This window comes from Mastomys coucha, unplaced genomic scaffold, assembly GCF_008632895.1.
Source record: "Mastomys coucha isolate ucsf_1 unplaced genomic scaffold, UCSF_Mcou_1 pScaffold20, whole genome shotgun sequence".
Classification (NCBI taxonomy): domain Eukaryota; kingdom Metazoa; phylum Chordata; class Mammalia; order Rodentia; family Muridae; genus Mastomys; species Mastomys coucha.
The window spans coordinates 84,972,479-84,981,264 of NW_022196903.1; the positions used below are offsets into that span (position 1 = coordinate 84,972,479).

The following is an 8,786-nucleotide window of genomic DNA, read 5'->3' on the forward strand; positions in this document are numbered from 1 at the left end:
GCATGGGCCAGGCGAGGTCTCAGCAGCTGCCCTCTCAAAGATCTGAGACAGAGGGGCATAGAGAGGTCCTTGTTCTAGGAGGTACGGGATTTCTGGTGGGCTCTGACTGGACGCCCAGAAGGTTTTCTTCATCAGAATAGAGCCCGATCCTGCCTACTGGAGGCCAAAGGTGTCTTAGCAGTAATCACAGGACTCTGTAGATTGCGATGGTTAACTGCCTCTGAATGCCTTCCTCCAGAGGCCCAGCTGTGGGCTGGTGGTAGAAGGGGAATGATGTTCCAACTCTGTTGGAACAGAGAGTCTGGCAGGAGTCTGGTTAACCTGTCAATCCTCTCTTCTCCGTGCTACTACAGTGGCTCACACCTTATACAAAGCAGAAGCTAAGGTCCCTGTGGTGACCACAGGTCCTGCTCATCTGCCCAGTGGCCTCTTCACCTCCTCTCCTGGCCCCTCATTCTCCCACAGTTGGCCCACGCCACCGGGTTCTTGGCCAGGCAGCCTCTTGCCCAGGGGCCTTTGCACTTTTCACAGCTTTTGCCTGAGATGTTCTTAGAGGTGTCTGAATGGCTTGGTGCTTTGCTCCGTGCCAGGTCACCTCTGTGACCCTCCTTCCTTCCTGCAGCTTTGATCTCTCTCAGTCACAGCTTACATTACAGACAGAATTACTTGAGTCTTTGGTTATTGTTTTCTGGCATTTAGCATCACACGAGCCAGATTTTGTGCTGAGCTCAAGGGCTCCAGCACCACTCACACATGGTTGGTGCTCTATAGGTATTGGATGATGGATGGAACTGGTGGGAGACCCCATCTGCCTCCTCTCTTCCTCTTTCTTCTTTACACCAGTTGGCTCCTGTGGTCCTCATACCAGCAGGACTTCTGCTTCCAGCCTGCTCTCCTTCCTGAGACTCCCTGCCTGCAGCCTTCTGGAGAGGCGAGGCTATTGGGGAGGCCTGTGACTGACTGGGACCAGGCCCCAGTTGTTCTCCACCCAGTCCTGAGCCTAGAAGTGCAGGGAGCAGGGAAGAGCTAATGGAGTGCACGCGCACACATGCGAGTGTGTGTGTGTGTGTGTGTGTGTGTGTGTGTGTGTGTGCTCAATGCCCTTGGCCTGCAGCCCTGGCTTCTCTAGCTGCTTGTGGCCAGTGGTTCTGAGACCTGGGACCAGCCTTGCTCACCTGGAGGATCTTTATGCCTGGCTTTCTTAGATGTGTTTGGACTATGGTATTGATGAAGGCTGGTGGAAGCCAGTCCTGGACTACCTTCATCAACTGCAGGACCATCCTAACAGGGACCCAGTTCATGCAAAGGCTGGGAAGACTCTAGAGAGCAGGGCCAGGCTGACATTGCAGCATCATCTGGAGAGGGTTCTCAGCCACTGTCCTCTCGCTTAGCCTTTGGTTGAGCTCGCCATGGCTACCACTTCATGTGCTGACTCCATGACCATGGGCAAACGGCTTGGCCCTTTAGACCTCAGTTTCTCCATCTGCGGACAGTGTAGATGCCCTGCTTTGAGTCTGTTTTGAGGCTGCAGTGAGCTCATTTGTGGCTGTGGCTGGCATGAGCTGAGTGCTCACCGAGAACGATGAGATATGGTACTGATTTTATTTCCATCTGTTCTTCAGCCACAGCTCTCTCCTTGATCAGGCGTGTGTGGGGCCCTGATTATGCCAGGGGCTGAGCTAGAGAACAAGGCAGCCTCTGCCATTCCCTTAGAGGCCTAGCAGAGAGGAGTGCATTAAACAGATAAAGGTGCAGCCAGTGGGGCATGCAGCTGGTGAGGGTGGGTGACAGCAGGCAGGCCTTATGTGGGTGGGGCTCTTGATGGCCTGCCAAGTGTTTGAAGAGAGTGGAGTCTGGAACGTAGGGTCTTCAGGCTGCTCTTGGATTGGAGTCTGGGGGCCATGGGTGGGGGGAGGGGCTAGAGAGACAGTTTTGCCTTACACGACCCTCAGGGCTTACTGAGAGGCAGGCCGGAAATGACCCCAGCCCAGTTGCCATGGCAGCCCTGGGGCCTGGAGAAGGAGGTTTCCACCCATCATCCAGGCCCAACTGGGGCGGGGATCCTGACTGAAAGTCAGAATTGTACCAGGGATCCCCACTGCCTCAGCTGGGCTGTCCCTGCCTCTGAGCATGTCCAGATGTGGCCTAAATGGAAGCCACATGCTTGCCTCTCTGGGCTATGGAGAAGGGCTCTGACGTCTGTTTCTGCTGTCAGAGACTTTGGGAGGGTGCTGTCTTTGCTGTGCTGGTGTAGCACAGGGAGCCACAGAAACAGCAGGCGGTGGCCTTGACCTTGAAGAGGCTCTCAGAAAGCCAGGCAGGAAAGAGTCCCTTCCTTGGTGGGGAGGGGTCCCACTCTGCAGGGCAGGAGTCTATACACTTGTGCTCAAGTTCAGGTGCCAGCTTCTCTGTCACAGACCCATTTTTGAGCACTCAGTGATTTTTAAGCCCTTACATCCCCACCAAAGCCCAGAGGGCTCCAGCGAGCTCTGCTTTCTGGCCTGAGGACACGGTGACAGAAAATGGCAGAATCGGGGTCATCTTGAAGTCTGCATTGCTCTGTCCTGTGACCCAGCTTCTGAGATGCTGAATACAAATTGCCAAGCGAAATCCACATCTCTGCCCTGGGCGAGCTCTGGATGACGTGGTTGCTGACCCAGGCTCATCAGTCACCTGTGTGAAGGCTTCAGTGAGGGGAGGCTGGGGATGAGGTGGCAGTGCCCTGTGCCCATCTGGGGGGCTCTGACTTCTCTTGTGGATAGGGAGGCTTTCTGGAGGAGAGAGTGAATGTGTTAGTGTTGTGGCCACTGGGGGGCTGTGAAGGAGCGGGGTCGAGGCATGGGGCGTGTCTATATATAAAGCGGCCTCTGCAGCCAGTTGAAATGAAATTTGGGTAAGAGGAATTCCTGTGGCTGATATGAGGAAGAATTGTTGGGGAAGGGCAACTTGGGGCTCTGCTAATCTTTGCCCTCTCTACTGCCAGCTCACAGGACCTGGGCATTGGAAGTGCCAGGGCTGCTGGTGTGCGTGTGCGTGTGCATGTGTGCGTGCGTGTGTGTGTGTGTGTGTGTGTGTGTGTGTGCGTGTGCGTGTGCGTGTGCATGTGCGTGTGTGTGTGTGTGTGTGTGTGTGTGTTGGAAGCAGTCCGGGGCTTCTCCAGCTTCTCCAGCCTCTGCTGTTCTCAGTGAGTGTGCTGAGCTTCCCGTCGGGCTTTGGAGACATGGAGAATCCCATACTCTGTGCTTCCACCAGCTTTGGACACAAGACATTTGAGAAAAGAATTGGAACTGTGTGGACCATATAGTTTTGTCCTTGTGCCCTAAACAACAGTGTGACAGCTGTTCACACCGCACAGTTACATGTGACTATAGTCTAGATATGATTTAGAACATACAATGGTCCTGTAGAGGCCAGGTGGGCTCATAGATGGGACTGGAGCACCTGCTATTGGGGGCTCTGCTGGGGTTTCCTTAGGATTCTGAGAAATGACTGGGCAGTATGATCCTGGTGCCCTGCTTCTGGTTTGCTGACCTGCCCGCCTTGCCCTCATTGGTCTACCTGTCAGCTCCTGTACCAAACATCTTGTGATCACCATGGACATGAGATGACATTCAGGATGTCAGCAGATCCACTTGTGCTTGGCACTGTTGACTGATAGGCAGGTATGGCCATGCTGGGCCCACATACCATAGGCTAGCCCCTGGGCAGGCAAGGAGAGGCTGCCCTCCCCACTGGACAGACTGGTTGCTGCTGGCCCTCTTTCTCAGCTCGGGTGTGGCCGCCAGTGGTTGGCAGTTGGACTAGGTCCTGTTACTCTGAGGCCTTACTTGAAGTATGAAGAGACAGCTCTGGAAGACACCAGGAGGATATCCCATCTATAGATTGGGAAGCTGTCATCCCAGGTCAGAGAGCTTCTCTGGAGGCCATAGCAGAGATGGTGGCAGGTAGACCCTGCCTCCCTGTTGGAAGAGTGGGCTCTAGATTCCATGGAGGACTTACCGGTAGCTCATCTGGATTTCCTAGCCTCTATCCCCCCCATAGATAGTGGTTGCATTTTACAATTATCCCTACAGTGAAGGTCTGAAGCCAAGGCTTGGGTTTCTTTAATTGGTTTGTTTTGTTTTGAAACAGACTTTCATTTTGTGACCCAGTCTGGCTCTAAACTTAGCCATTCTCCTGCCTCAGTTTCTCAAGTTCTGTGGTAAACACCAAGATCAAAAACACCTTGGAAAGGGAAAGGTTTATTTGGCTTACATTACCCGATCACAGTACATCATTGGAGGGAAGTCAGGGCAGGGACATATGCAGAAACCATAAAGGAACACTGTTTGGGGATGGTGAGATGGCTCAGCCGGTAAGAGCACGGACTGCTCTTCTGAAGGTCGTGAGTTCAAATCCCAGCAACCACATGGTGGCTCACAACCATCCATTATGAAATCTGATGCCCTCTTCTGGTGGTCTGAAGACAGCTACATTTATAATTATAAATAATAGCATGATTATTATAAATGAGACAGTACTCATTTATAATAATAAATAAATTTTTAAAAAAAGGAACACTGTTTGTTGACTCAAACTCAGACACATGCTCAGGTAGCTTCCTTACATAGTCCAGACCCACCTGCCTAGGGATAGTGTTGCCCACAGTGGGCTGAGCCCTTCCATATCACTGATCAAGATAATCTCTCTCAGACATGGCCTCAGGCCATTCCTGAGTCATTCCCTCTTCCCAGATGCCTCTAGGTTATGATAGATTGATAGTACAAAACTACCCAGCACAGATGCACCCCACTATGCCTGTGGAATCAAGACCATGGGAATCAAAGTTTCGCTAAAGTTCCTGCCATTTCTGTAAGTGGGATGGTGGGGTATCTCCTAGGGCTACCACTCCACCAGGACCAGGTTTCTCTAAATTTTCTGTTTCTTTAATGTCTTTCTTTAAAAGCAGATTTATTGAGACCATATTTACAACCATAAATTACAACCTGCATTTGAAGGCATTTCCCAGTTATGTAAAAATCATTTAAATCTAATTCCAGGATATTCCCATCATGCTTAGAGACACCATGTCCTGCCCCAGAATTCACAGCTTCTGGCTGCTACTCACCTCCCTTTAGCCCACTGGAAGTATGGATTCCAGACGGTCTAGAATACTCAGAAACCTCCCTACCAGGGTTTCCAGGCCCCATGCCACCCCCAGGGCTGTGGGGTGGGTTGCCTCCCTGCCACTCTCTCAAGCCATAGCCCTGCCAGTTCTTCTGGTACTCTTCACAGATGTCCTCCCTGCCTGCCCCACCTGGTCTCATCTCCACTCTACATGGTCTTGTTTCTGCTGTGCCTGGTCTTGTTTTTGATCCCCATGGTCTTGTCTCTGCTCTGTGGTCTCCTCTTTGTTCTATTGTCTCGTCCCTGTTCCCTGTCGCCTCGTCTGTTGACCCACATTGACTCGTCTGTGTTCCATGGTTTCTCATGCTTGATTGGCTTGCTCCAGCCCATCCTAATGGGCAGCTGAGGAGTGTGAGGTAGTTCATGTATGCAGACTCAGCACCAGCAATACTGTTGCTTCTGATGCTCTCCACAGCCAGCCCTGTCAGGAGGCTGGCCAGGCCCAGGGACTAAATTGAGAGGTCTTTCCAAGTCCTCAGCAGACCCTGAGGGTTGAGGAGTGGTGGGAGATTGGTCGAGGAGTCTCCCTAGACCCAAGGGTTAGCCCTCAGCCCTGTGGCAGGGGGCTTCTGAGGCCCCATCGTATTTTGCTCCCCACAACAAAAGCATTTTCCCCACAAGGGCTCTTGTCCTCTGGTCCCGCTGAGTGTCTTCCCAGCTTGGATGACCCAGCTCTCTCTCACTGTATAACCTTCAGGTATGTCACCTGGCTTCCCTGTAAAAGGGGTTCACAGTGGCCTTACTGCCTCCTTCACCCACCTCTGGAAGGCAGCATTGATTAAACTCTGCCGGGCCCTCACCCCATGGCCACACCATGCTTCCCAGCTTGGTGCTGCATTACACTGGGAAAGAGCCCAGTTTGACTCTCAGAGAGTGGATTCCAGTCCCTGCTCCTCCTGGCTGTGTGACCTCAGGCAAGGGACTTACCCTCTCTGAACCTCAGCGCTGTATCTGGAAGATGTAGGAAGTCCTGTTAGGGCTCCTGATAACAATGACCAGCTCAGAGTGGCTGTCTAGAGCTGTGTGAGGTGTTCCCTGCCGTCTCTGCAGCAGGGTTGCTGTGCTCTGGGAGTACAAGGAGGATGGAATTGTGTTTACACACATCTGTTTCTGCTGGTCAGAAGCCTGCTCCTCTGGCTACAGAGCTAAGGGCCAGGCCTGCTGGGGTTGTGCCGGGGTGTTTAGCTGAACACTTCCTGCCCTTCCCATGTGTTTGTCATTCCAGCTGCTTCCAGATGTGCCGCTGAGTGCTCCTCCCTGCCTGACCCTTTTTATTCTGTGCTCCACCTTCCAGCTTAGTGCTCCTCCCTGCCTGACCCTTCCTATTCTGTGCTCCACCTTCCAGAGGAGTGCTCCTTCCTGCCTGACCCTTCTTATTCTGTGCTCCACCTTCCAGCAGAGTGCTCCTCCCTGCCTGTCCCTCACATTGTACTCCTCTGACATCACTTTGGCAACTGTGTGCAGATGTCCACCCTCCAGTCCTTTCTACCTATAGTGTTTTCTGGCTGCGAGGTGACATTCCATTAGCAAGGGCAGGTGGCTGGATTGTGTCTCACGTACTGGATTCAACAGTGGCTATGTATAGATCTATTCAGTTTAAAAGGCATTCTCAGGGGTTTGCTATCTTTACACCCATTTTATAAATGGGTGACTGAGACCTAGGGCGATTAAGGGAACTGTCCAAGGTCCCAAGGCCAATGGAACAGAGAAATGTGCTGACTACCCTTGGCCTTTTGCCCTGGTATTTCCCAGCCCTGTATGCCATCTTTCTGAGTGCCCAGCTATACTGTGCAAACAAAATGTGCCCCTATTGTCCAAATGGAGGCTCTGGAATTATTACAGGGCACTGGCAGCATTGGGCAGGGCAGGGCTAGTACATAGCTGGCAGGCTGTGGCCTCTTCTCTAGCCTCTGGCCTGGACAATGTTTTAGCATGCAGTCCAGGGTCCAGAAATCCAGATTCTCTGGGGTGTATGTGGTAAAGTGTGGGAAGCTGAGCACAGCTTCCAACTGTCTGCTCATGCTTAGAGAGCCACTGAGCTAGGGATGCATCTCTGGTTTGCTTTCAGCCCTATCCCCTTGTCTTCTCCACTCATTCACTGATACAGTGTTGGGTGCCTGGGGGGTCTGTAGGGGGCAGAGGTGAAGGCTTACCCTGCTGAGATGGGATCAGCTGTAGCTCAGTGCTGGGGGTCTGCAGACCCTAGGGAGGCTCCTGACCCGGAAGCAGTAGGGATGATGTGCTGATGGGAGGTCAAATCTCATTGTATGGAAACTTCCGGGTCTGTTGGTTCTTGGACTGAAGAGGCTGAGCATGACTGCTCTGGGTTCTTTATTTCAGAAGGCTGGGATCTGGGATTTCATCTGGAAGCTCCCATCATGTAAATATTGCCAGTTCATTCAAACAGTTTAAAGCACCAAGAAAGCTTGCAACAGGCCCAGTCTTGCTGCCATGAGTGTCGACTCCCTTACTCCTCATCCCAGGCACACAACCAGAACTCTGAAGAGGCCAGGGATAAGTAAGGAGCTTGCCAAAGGCCGGCAAGCTCTGAGATGGAACCAGGAGTCCTGACTCTTAGCCAGGGCTCCCTTCCCTGTGATGACCCTTTCCAGCTATGCAAAACAAAACAAAAACAAACAAAACAAAATAGCCCTTGGGAAGCAGTTTCATGAAGGGGCCTGATTGGATCCGAGGGGACCAATAGGATACTGTGCTGTAGGGATTGGTGGCAGTTCACTAGAGCATCAACTCTGCTTGAGGAACAGAAGCAGTCGGGGCCCCCATACTATGGATATTCCAGGCTTCGCTCTTCCAGGCCACCTCCCTGCTGAGCAGTGAACAGGGCTGAACAGGGTGGAAGGCTGGCTTGGAAGAAAGAGGAGAGAGCAGCAGGCTTTGGGGAGGATAATCACGTAGCACAGTTGGTAAGGGATAATGGACTCTCTTGTGCCATTTCCCAGGTATGGGCATAGCAGCACACTTCCTGATCTACATAGCCTTTGACTGTGTGCTGGCTGCTCATGGTGTGAGATGTGACCAGTAGGAGTCTGAAGCTGGGGCACCCCACAGTTTGGATCTGAACTATTGCCCAGAGCCTCACATAGAGAGGCTTGGTCCCAATTCAGTGCTGTGAGAGGTGGAACTTTTAAGAAGTGGAGCCTAGTGGGGTGTCTTTAAGTCACGGGGCATATGCCCTTGACCATGGGATGCAAGCTTTCTCTCACTCAAACTATGGTGAGCAGCTAGGGCTGTTTGTGGGGCTATTGCCATCCAGTGTAGACTCATTTCATGCTCATGGAGACACATGGGTACATATACACTTACATTTGTGTTAACATTTCCTGGGGAGGCTAAGACCACAACAGACTGGATGATTCCACTCAAGTCTACCGTGGGTTTAGTTGGGGTTATGAGAACATGAACAACTTAGCAGGGCGTGTGTCCCAGCAGCAATTGCTAACTGCTGGTACATCCTTGGGGGAATGGGCAAGGCTTGTGCCTCACTTCCACAAAGGAATGTTAGGAGGCCTGCATAATTACTGCAGCTTTGATTTCAAGGCAATAATAGTGTTGGCATCACCCAACTCTCTTTCTCCCCCCCCCCTCTGTGTGTGTGTGTG

At 52.1% G+C, this 8,786-nt stretch overlaps 1 protein-coding gene across 2 annotated transcripts in view; it reads left to right on the plus strand.

Annotated features, from left to right (window-relative positions):
- The window catches only part of Fbln2 (fibulin 2), a 59,569-nt gene that overhangs the window by 21,864 nt on the left and 28,919 nt on the right, over positions 1–8,786 (plus strand). The window lies entirely within an intron of this gene.